Source organism: Ornithorhynchus anatinus, chromosome X1 (assembly GCF_004115215.2).
Source record: "Ornithorhynchus anatinus isolate Pmale09 chromosome X1, mOrnAna1.pri.v4, whole genome shotgun sequence".
Classification (NCBI taxonomy): domain Eukaryota; kingdom Metazoa; phylum Chordata; class Mammalia; order Monotremata; family Ornithorhynchidae; genus Ornithorhynchus; species Ornithorhynchus anatinus.
Window position 1 is genome coordinate 89,837,686 of NC_041749.1, and position 11,175 is coordinate 89,848,860.

Genomic DNA, 11,175 nt, shown 5'->3' on the forward strand with positions numbered 1-11,175 from the left:
CTGCCTGAATCTTGTTTTTTATGGTTTTTGTTAAGTGCTTACTATGTGCCAGGCCCTGCACTAACTACTGGAGTAGATACAAGATAACCAGGTTATCCCTCATGATGTCCCAAGATGTCTCACACGAAGCTCATATTTTTCTAAAATACCATTCAGTCCACATCTCCACCACTCTTCAAGAACCTCCACTGGTTTCCCAGTACAGAATCACTTTGCCCCCTCCTACCTTACCTCACTGATGTCCTATTACAACCCAGTCCACACATTTTGCTCTTCCAGTTCCAGCTTGTTCACTATGCCTCTATCTCATCTATCTCACCACTGACCCCTTTCCCATATGCTTCCTCTTGCCTGGAACTCCCTCCCCCTCTATATATGCCAGACCAATGCTCTCCCCATCTTCAAAAGCCTCCTAAACTCAATCCCCTCCAAAAGGCCTTCCCCAATTCAGCCCTCTTTTCCCTGACTCACTTTCCCTTCTGCATCATCTAAGCACTTGGATCTGAACCCTTTGGGCATTTGGTATTCACCCCACCCTCAGTCCCACAGCACTTACGTACATGTCTGTAATTTATTTATATTGTCTGTCTCCCCTTCTAGACTGAAAGCTCACTGTGGGCAGGGAACATGCCTACCAACTCTGTTATATTGTAGTCTTCCAAAAATTTAGTACAGTGCTCTTGTACTGTGTTCAATAAATACCACTGATTGATTAATTTCTTCTGCTTCCACTACCTGTAACATATTTTTGTCTGTCTTGCCCACTAGATTTTAATCTCCTTGAGCACAGGGACCAAGTGTGCTTTGCTTCTGTTATACCCTCCTAACCACTTAGTACCATGCTCTGAATCCAGTAAGCATTCAATAAATACCACTGGCTGATAGATTGGTTCTGGGGATTGATTAAGTCATAAAAACATAAGGCCAACAGCAATGCCATTTGACCAGATCAAACCCATAGTTCTTCCAGTCCAGGCTTCTGTCTCCTATAGTGGCAGTAGAATGGTTGGAGGAATTGTGTAAACAGCCTTGATGTGCTTGTATTGATTTGTTTCCGGTGGTACAGTGCCCTAAAATTTAGATAGAAGGTGAACTTTTAAAAATATTATTTGTCAAGCGCTTACTCTGTGCCAGGCAATGTAGCAAGCTAATCAGGTTGGACACAGTCAGTGTCCCACATGGGGCTCACAGTCTTAATCCCCAAAGGCACAGAGATGTGAAGTGACTTTCCCAAGGTCACACAGCAGACAAGTGGAGGAGCCAGGATTGGAACCCAGAGCCTTTGGACTCCCAGGGCTGTGCTCTATTCACTAGGCCACCGGAATGAAAATAATAACACTGTCAAAAAATGCAAATTCTATCCATCCCGGAGGAGGTAGGGGTCTAGGAGTGTTTTGAACATAGAGAGAGCTGTAGTCTGGTGGACTGGAATGGGGAAGGAGCTTTAGGGAAGGGGAACAGTGTAAGGGTCCAGAGAGTCAAAAGAGAGGTTCACTTGTTTTTTCATTTGTTCATTCATTCATTGTATTTATTGAGCACTTACTATATGCAGAGCACTGTACTAAGCATTTGGGGAAGTACAGTACAACAGAATTGCCAGACATGTTCCCCGCCCTAAATATGCTTACAGTCTGGAGGAGGGCTTCCACCTCTCGCGTCCCCCAGCCCTTGTGCCCAGACCACGCCCCAACCCTCAAGGTTGGGAGCTTGGGGATGGGGGAGGGTTACATAGTGCCCCCCACCCCCCATAGGAGGCTTACAGTCTAGAGGGGAAAAGAGACATTAATATAATTTAATAATTTAGAATGTACAATTAAATATATGTACACAAGTGCTGTGGAGTTGAGGACGGGGCAAATATCAAATTCGCAAAGGTCACAGATCCAAGTGCACAGATGGTGCAGAAGGGAGAGGGAGCCAGGGAAAAGAGGGCTTCGGCTGGGAAGGCCTCTTGGGAGAGATATGACTGTAATAGGCTTTGAAGGTGGGGAGAGTGGTGGTCTGGCATATATGGATGGGGAGGGAGTTCCAGGCTAGGGGGAGGACATGGGAAAGGGGTCAGTGGCAAAAGATGTAAGATAGGGCACAGTGAGCAAGCTGCCACTAGAGGACTGAAGTGTGCAGGCTGAGCTGTAGTAGATCAGTCAGGTGAGGTAGGATGGGGTGAGCTGATTGAGTACTTTAAAACTGATGGTAAGGAGTTTCTGTTTGATGTGGAGGTGAATGGGCAGCCACTGGAGGTTCTTGAGGAGCGGGGAGACATGGACTGAACGTTTTTTAGAAAAACCATCTGGGCAGAAGAATGAAGTATGCACTGGAGTGGGGAGAAACAGGAGGATGGGAGGTCAGCAAGGAGGTTGATGCAGTAGACAAGGTGGAATAGGATAAGTGCTTGGATCAGCATGGTAGCTGTTTGGATGGAGAGGAAAGGACAGATTTTAGCAATCTCGTGAAGACAGAACCGACAGGATTTGGTGACAGATTGAATATGTCGGTGGAGTGAGAGAGATGAGTTGAAGACAACACTAAGTTTACGGGCTTGTGATATAGAGAGGATAGTGATATTGTCTATAGTGATGGGAAAGACAAGGGAGTGCATTTAGGGGGTGCAGAGTTTAGGAGGAGTGAAGATTGTGAGCTGGGGAATATTGGTGAAAAGAGCTGATATGATAAACTGGTGGAGGACCTGGAAGGCAATGGCAGGAATTTCTATTTGATGTGGAGGCAAATGAGTAGCCATTGAAGGTTTATAAAGAGTGGAGTGATATGTGCCAAACATAAGTTAGAGAGGTGATCTGGACAGTTGCATGTAGTGTAGATTGAAGTGGTGAAAGACTGGAGGTAGGGAGATCAGTGAAGAGGCTGATATAGTAGCCTGGTATTGAAAGTATTGATAACTTCTGTCTGCATATTTTCCCATGGGAACAAATGGCACACGCCACTGCCCAAGCTAGGAATAGAATGGGTATGCCTCTGCTTGACTCTCCCTCCCATTGCCGAGACTTGCAGAGTACTGGAAACTCTTCAGGTGCGATCCTGAGAGGGGCTTAATCTGTTCGCCTCCTTATTCAGAAGCTGAGCACTTAGGTTACCACGAGAAATTGCATCTACCCCAGTGCTTAGAACAGTGCTAAACACATTTCAGTCAATCGTATTTATTGAGTGCTTACTGTGCTTATAGAACTATATTAAGCGCTTGGGAGAGTACACTATAACAGTATAACAGAGTTCAAAGACACATTCCCTGCCCACAGAGAGTTTACAGTCTAGACGGGGAGGCAGACATTAATATAAATAAATTATGGATATATACTTAAAGCACTGTGGGGCTGAGGGAGTGGAAAATAAAGGGAGCAATTCAGGGTGAAACAAAAGAGAGTGGGAGAAGAGGCAATGAGAGCTTTGTCAAGGAAGGCTTCTTGGAGGAAATGTGCCTTCAATAAGGCTTTGAAGGTGGACAGAGTAATTGCCAAATATGAAGAGGGAGGGTATTCCTGGCCTGAGGCAGGATGTGGACGAGGGACAGCAATGAAATAGATGAGATCGAGGTACAGTGAGTAAGTTGGCATTAGAGGAGTGATATGTGTCGGTTGGATTATAGTAGGAAAGCAGCAAGGTGAGGTGGGAGTGGGCAAGATGCTTGAGTGCTTTAAAGCTGATGGTAAGGAGTTTCTGTTTAATGAGGCGGTGGATGGGCAACCCCTGGAGGTTCTTGAGGAGTAGGGAAACATGGACTGAATGTTTTTGTAGAAAAATGATCTGGGCAGCAGAATGGAGTATGGACTGGAGTAGGGAGAGACAGGAGGCAGGGAGGTCAGCAAGGCGGCTGATACAGTAATTAAGGTAGGATAGGATAAGTGCTTGGATTAATGTGGCAGCAGTTTGGATGGAGAGAAAAAGGGTGGATTTTAGCAATGTTGTGAAGGTTGAACCGACAGGATTTAGTGATAGTAAGTTCTTAACAAATATAATAATAACAATAATAATAAGTTGGCATTCAACCTAACCCACCTCAAAAAACATGCCCAATGCACGTGCCTGCTTGGGAAGCAGTGAGTATGTATGTGTGCATCTGTGTGCAGATGTATAGACATTTGGATGTGAATGCGTGTACAGTTGTCTTTAGTTTTCAAAAATGCTGTTTCTGAAGATGAGACTGTGTCCATGTATATGACAATGAGAGACTATCTCATCCACACTATGCCCATGAAAGCATGATAGGGCACCTTTTCTGGTCCCTTGCCATTCAGGCTGGGCACTGTGTCTCTAAGTAAGACTGCTCAGTTACCAAGAGAGCTATCAAATGGCATTACTGTGCCTCTTCCTCAGCAAAAGATCAAAATGGGAACTGCCTCTGTTTCAGAGGAACTTTAAGGTTAGGAGGGGAAGAGGGGAAATATATATCCCACCATCCATAATAGGATAGGGGCTGTTGTCTTTGCAGTACTAGTACTGGTCATTGAGTACAATGCACTTGCTTAAGTACAACTGAAGGAAAAGACACGTTCCCTTCCCTCAAGGAGTTTTACAATCTAATGTGAGAGAGCCGCACAATATTTACAAACTGTGGGAAATTACAACTGATATATCCTCATACGCTGGTGTTTCCCCTATCTGTAATTAATTTTAGTGTCTGCCTGGCCCACTAGATTGTCAGCTTCCTAAGGAGGGAGATCCTGTCTACCAACTCTATTGTACGGTACTCTCCCAAATGCTTAAAAGAGTGCTCTGAACACAGTAAGCACTCAATAAATATCATTGATTAAATGATTGTGTGTATATATATATATTCATAGGTTCTAAATACTTAATAATATAAATAGTATAAATACTTAACAATTGTGGTATTTGATAAGTGCTTACTATATGTAAAGCACTGTTCTAAGTGCTGGGGAAGGTACAAGATAATCAGGTCAGACATAGTGCCTGACCCACATAGGGCTGACAATCCAAGTAGGAAGGAGAACAGGCATTGAATCCCCATTTTAAAAAATGAAAATAAATGGTAGTATTTGTTAAGCGCTTACTATATGCAAAGCACTGTTCTAAGCGCTGGGGGATACAAGGTGATCAGGTTGGCCCATGTTAGAGAAGCAGCGTGGCTCAGTGGAAAGAGCACGGGCTTTAGAAAAGCAGCGTGGCTCAGTGAAAAGAGCCCGGGCTTGGGAGTCAGAGGTCATGGGTTCGAATCCCAGCTCTGTCACTTGTCAGCTGTGTGACTGTGGGCAAGTCACTTAACTTCTCTGTGCCTCAGTTACCTCATCTGTAAAATGAGGATGAAGACTGTGAGCCCCACGTGGGACAACCTGATTCCCCTGTGTCTACCCCAGCGCTTAGAACAGTGCTCTGCACATAGTAAGCGCTTAACAAATACCAACATTATTATTATTAGGTCATGAGTTCAAATCCCAGATCTGCCACTTGTCAGCTGTGTGACTGTGGGCAAGTCACTTAACTTCTCTGTGCCTCAGTTCCCTCATCTGTAAAATGGGGATGAAGACTGTGAGCCCCACGTGGGACAACCTGATTCCCCTGTGTCTACCCCAGCACTTAGAACAGTGCTCAGCAAATAGTGAGCGCTTAACAAATACCAACATTATTACAGTTTTAATCCCCATTTTACAGATGAGGTAACTGAGGCACAGAGAAGTTAAGTGACTTGCCCAAAGTCACACAGCTGGCAAGCGGCGGATCCGGGATTAGAACCCACGACCTCTGACTCCCAAGCCCGGGCTCTTTCCACTGAGCCACACTGCTTGCTGAGGCACAGTTAAGTGACTTGCCCAAGGCCACATAGCAGGCATGTGGCAAAGCCAGGATTCGAACCTTGACACCCAGGCCCATGATGTTTCCACTAAGCCACACTGCTCTTCAAATACTTAAGCGTCAGGGATGATTAGGATGTTGAAAGTGGGTTGAGCTGAACTACCTATACTCTCTCACCCACTCCCCTATACCCAGCAGCCCAGCACCATGCACTGTGAGATGGCTGGCCAGGAAAGCAGTGAAATGCACAGTCACCAAACCAAATATCTTAGGGAGCCCTGACCAGTGGTAGACTCTACAATAGCCTGATCTATTTCATAAGGCATTAATGAGTAGGGACCTCAAGTTGGCTTTAGTAATGGATGACAGGGGTCGTTTTTGTTTCCTGGTGACCTAGTGGAATGCAGAGTGGCTTAATGGAAAGGGCAGGAGCTCATAATATCCCAACTGGATTATTGCATCAGCCTCCTCTCTGATTTCCCATCCCACTGTCTCTCCCCGCTTCAGTCTATACTTCACTCCGCTGCCCGGATTTTCTTTCCACAGAAACGCTCTGGGCATGTCACTCCCTTCCTCAAAAACCTCCAGTGGTTGCCTATCGACCTTCGCATGAAGCAAAAACTCCTCAGTCTTGGCTTCAAAGCTCTCCATCACCTTGCCACCTCCTACCTTACCTCCCTTCTCTCCTTCTACAGCCCACCCTGTACACTCCGCTCCTCTGCCGCTAACCTCCTCACTGTCCCTCATTCTCGCCTGTCCCACTGTCAACCACTGGCCCGTGTCCTACCACTAACCTGAAATGCCCTCCCTCCTCACATCCACCAAACTAACCCTCTTCAAAGCCATACTGAGAGCTCACCTCCTCCAGGAGGCCTTCCCAGACTGAATCCTCCCTTTCCCTCTGCCCTTCCTCCCCTCCCCATTGCCCCTATTCCCTCCCTCTCTTCTACCCCATTCCCCTCCCCACAGCACTTGTGCATATTAGTATATATTATTATTACTCTATTTTATTAATGATGTGTATATATCTATGATTATGTTTATCTATTTTGATGGTATTGATGCCTATTTGTTTTGTTTTGCTGTCTCCCCCTTTTAGACTGTGAGCCCATTGTTGGGCAGGGATTGTCTCTGTTGCCAAAGTGTGCATTCCAAGCGCTTAGTACAGTGCTGTGCACACAGTAAGCACTCAATAAATACAGTTGAATGAATGAATGAATTAGGAGTCAGAGGACCTGTGTCCTAATCCTAACTCTGCCATTTATTTGCTTTGTGAACTTGGGCCAGTCACTTTACATCTCTGTGGCGCAATTTCCTCACCTATAAAATGGGGATTCGATGGCTGTTCCCCCTCCTATTTAATACTAATAATAATGTTGGTATTTGTTAAGTGCTTACTATGTGCAGAACACTGTTCTAAGATCTGGGGGAGATACAGGGTAATCAGGTTGTCCCATGTGAGGCTCACAGTTAATCCCCATTTTTCAGATGAGGTAACTGAGGCACAGAGAAGTTAAGTGACTTGCCCACAGTCACACAGCTGCCAAGTGGCAGAGATGTGATTCGAACCCATGACACCTCTGACTCCCAAGCCCGGGCTCTTTCCACTGAGTAACGCTGCTTCTCTAGACTGCTACTAAGCCCCATGTGGGACAGGGACTGTGTCCAATCTGATTATTGTGTATCCAACCCAGTGTTTAGGACAGTGCTTGGTACATAGTAAACACAACAAATAGCATCATTATTATTATTATTATTATTATTATTTTTATTCCCTGATGAAAACAAATGGGAAAATAGAAACAAATATCATTTACTTGTCTTTCGTATTCCAAGACAATGCCACTGATGATGAAGCTTACTCATGGATGCCAACGTGGCCAAAAGAGCATCAAGAAGAGGGTATCCCACTGCCAGCAGGACATGAACTTGCATTGTTTTTGCAGTAGTGGTGATGATTCACACCTAGCCATCCTCTTTCTCAGTCCGCCGCTTATGAGCCGCAGCACACACAGCAAGAGAGTTGGTCCGGGTAAGGGTGCAGTTGGTAGCCAGGGAGCAAAATATCTCTGCATTAGCAGGGACTGCTGTTCTCTCATCAGGTTCATAGACCATTTTAGAGTGACACTATCATGTTACGCAGACACATTACTAGGTTCTTCACTGAAACCCAGTGTTGGGAAAGTGGAATTGATCATTGTGGGTAGCTAAGACTGGAGAGAAATGGCAAAAGATAGAGAAGGAAGGGAGGAAAAAGGAAAACTATCAAAGAGAAAGACAGTTTCAGGTTAGCACACACACCACGACATCCTTGCCTGGGGAAAAGGAGGCCCTTAGTATTTGTGTACACATCGATTTATAGAGTCCATTTTTCAATTCATCTATTTCATTTTTTCAGGCTCTTGCTGTTGCCAGTTATAGCTATATTTTCCCTCCTATTCCAATTATATGCATACAATTTATGTTGGCCTGTTTCTCCCATTAGATTGTAAGCTTCTTGAGGGCAGAAACCAGGTCTTTTCCTTTTACTGTAGGCTCCCACATGCCTAGTAAATGCTCGATAAATACCACTGAATGAATGAATGAAAGAAGTAAGTCCAGAACCCTCATATATCATATTTACAGTCAGCATAGATGTTGATACACAAGCTTATTTTACATCTGCCACAATAATTATTGCTATTCCCACTGGCGTTAAAGTTTTTAGCTGACTTGCTACACTCCATGGCGGTGATATCAAGTGAACTCCCCCAAGATGCACCCTGTTGTAGGATAAGTCAGTAAATAATAATAATGGTGGTATTTGTTAAGCGCTTACTATGTGCAAAGCACTGTTCTAAGTGCTGGAGGATACAAGGTGATCAGGTTGTCCCACGTGGGGCTCACAGTTTTAATTCCCCTTTTACAGATGAGGTAACTGAGGCACAGGGAAGTTAAGTGACTTGCCCAAGTCACAAAGCTGACAAGCAGCGGAGGCGGGATTCAAACCCATGACCTCTGACTCCCAAACCCCGGCTCTTTCCATTGAGCCAAGCTGCTTCCCAAGAAACATGTCTCTTACCCTGCTGCTTTCTCTCTGGCTGATTGTCTTCCTGAGTCCTTGTTTGCAACACACAGGGAAGCAGGGTGACATAGTGGACAGAGCATGGGTCTGGGAGTCAGGAAGACCTGGGTTTTAATCCCAGCTCTGCCACTTGTCTGCTGTGTGATCTTGGGCAAGTTACTTAACTTATCTGTGCCTCAGTTACCTCATCTGTAAAATGGGGATTAAGACTATGAGCCCCATCTGGGACATGATTTTGTGTCCAACCTGATTAGCTTATATCTACCCCAATGCTTAGTACAGTTCCTGGCACATAGTAAGCATTAAACAAATACCATAAAAAAACAGAGTTGGAATGATACAGAGAAGAGTTGCATGGCACCAGTTCAAGGTTGACAAACAAATTAATGGAACACTTCATGTTTTTACCAGCCTTAATTCTTGACTCTCCTCTCTCCAAATAAATCGTCATGCCTTTCCCCTCGACTTCCACACGGAACCAGCTCTCCACTCAGCTTTAACAAACTATAACTGAGCTCCTCTTCTCCCTCTACTCCCTCTGCCACCCCCCTTTACCTCTCCGCAGCTAAACCCTCTTTTTCCCCTTTTACCTCTGCTCCTCCACCTCTCCCTTCCCATCCCCACAGCACTGTACTCGTCCGCTCAACTGTATATATTTCCATTACCCTATTTATTTTGTTAATGAATTGTACATCGCCTTGATTCTATTTAGTTGCCACTGTTTTTACGAGATGTTCTTCCCCTTGACTCTATTTATTGCCATTGTTCTTGTCTGTCCATCTCCCCCGATTAGACTGTAAGCCCGTCAAACGGCAGGGACTGTCTCTATCTGTTGCCGACTGGTTCATCCCAAGCGCTTAGTACAGTGCTCTGCACATAGTAAGCGCTCAATAAATACTATTGAATGAATAACCCTCCCTTCCTTCAAGGCCTCAGGCAATAATAATTATGATATTTGATAAGCACTTACTGCTTAGTATGGACCATACACTGTACTAAAACTTAGGTAATCAGGTTGGACACAGTCCCTGTCCCACATGGAGCTCGCAGTAGGAGGGAGAGCAGAACTTGAACCCCCACTTTACCGATGAGGAAACTGAGGCTCAGAGAAGTTAAGTGACTTGTCCAAGATTGTCCAGCAGGCAAGTGCCAAGTGGAAAGTCAAGTCTTTTGACTCCCAGGCCCATGTACTTTCCACTAGGCCATGCTGCTTCTCTAGAAAGCCCCTGAGCCTCCCAGGGTCTCAGGTTCCTCATCTGTAAAATAGAGAGACTAATACCTGGCTTTCCCTTCCGCTCAGAGATACTTTGAGGATAAAATGAGATCATTTAAGTTGAAACTGCTTCGGAAAAAAAAATTAAAAAATCACTGTTCAAATTCAGGATACTCCCAGTTTTGCCACTGTGTTCTGGGCTGAAATATTGTTAGGGAATATTCGCCTAATAACACCAGCCTGAATGACTGAAGGACACAGCGGTGTTGGAAGAAACAACTTGTGCACATGCATAGATCATGCACACAGCATCAGACACAAGAGTAGGACAGCATGAGTTTCTCTTAATGGAGAGTTTGGCAAGAACGCAACCCCCTCCGACCATTTTAGAACTAGGTGTATTATTATTATTATCAGCCCCCTAGCACTCAAATCCCCTCTCAAGGTCGCACCTGGAGAGTTTCCAGTACTCTACCAGTCTCGACTACGGGAGGGAGAGTCGAGCAGAGGCCTACCCATTCCATTCCTAGCTTGGCCAGTGGCTAGTAAGTGGAAGGCAATCTGCTACAAGTCAAAAATCCCCTGTGCTGGACAGCAGCAGCAGGGGAAAGAGTCGAGGGCGGAGACTCAAGTTCACTGCACAGGAGGAAGCAGTGGTAAACCACTTCTGAAATTTTAACAAGAAAACTTATGGTTACACTACCAGAACAACTGCAGTTGGAGGTGGGGCGTTCTGGGAGAGATGTGTCCATGGTGTCACTATGGGTCGGAGTTTGAAAGCATTAGACAAGGCAAGCACTCAAATAATAATAATAATTGTGGCATTTGTTAAGTGGTTACTTTGTGCCAGGCACTGTACTAAGCACTGGGATGGATAAAAGTAAATCAGGTTGGACACAGTCTCTGTCCCTCATGGGACTCATGGTTTTAATCCACATTTTACAGATGAAGTAACTGAGGAACAAAGAATTAAAGTGACTTGCCCAAGGTATCTGATACACACGCACACAAAAAATATTTGTAATCTGTTTATTTTGGTATTTATTATTTGTTTCTAGGCTCTTACTCTCATCTATTGTACATTCAGACAATTTGGTTATCATTAGATTGAAAGCTCCTTGAAGGCAGGGAT

General features: G+C 44.9%; 2 non-coding genes across 2 annotated transcripts; both read left to right on the forward strand.

Annotated features, from left to right (window-relative positions):
• The first annotated feature begins 9,132 nt into the window (after positions 1–9,132).
• On the forward strand, positions 9,133–9,236 carry LOC114806990. The gene has a single exon (XR_003755043.1). It is a non-coding gene; the product is annotated as a U6 spliceosomal RNA (small nuclear RNA).
• Positions 9,237–10,477: 1,241 nt separating this feature from the next.
• On the forward strand, positions 10,478–10,615 carry LOC114807134. The gene has a single exon (XR_003755187.1). It is a non-coding gene; the product is annotated as a small nucleolar RNA SNORA7 (small nucleolar RNA).
• The last annotated feature ends 560 nt before the right edge of the window (positions 10,616–11,175 follow it).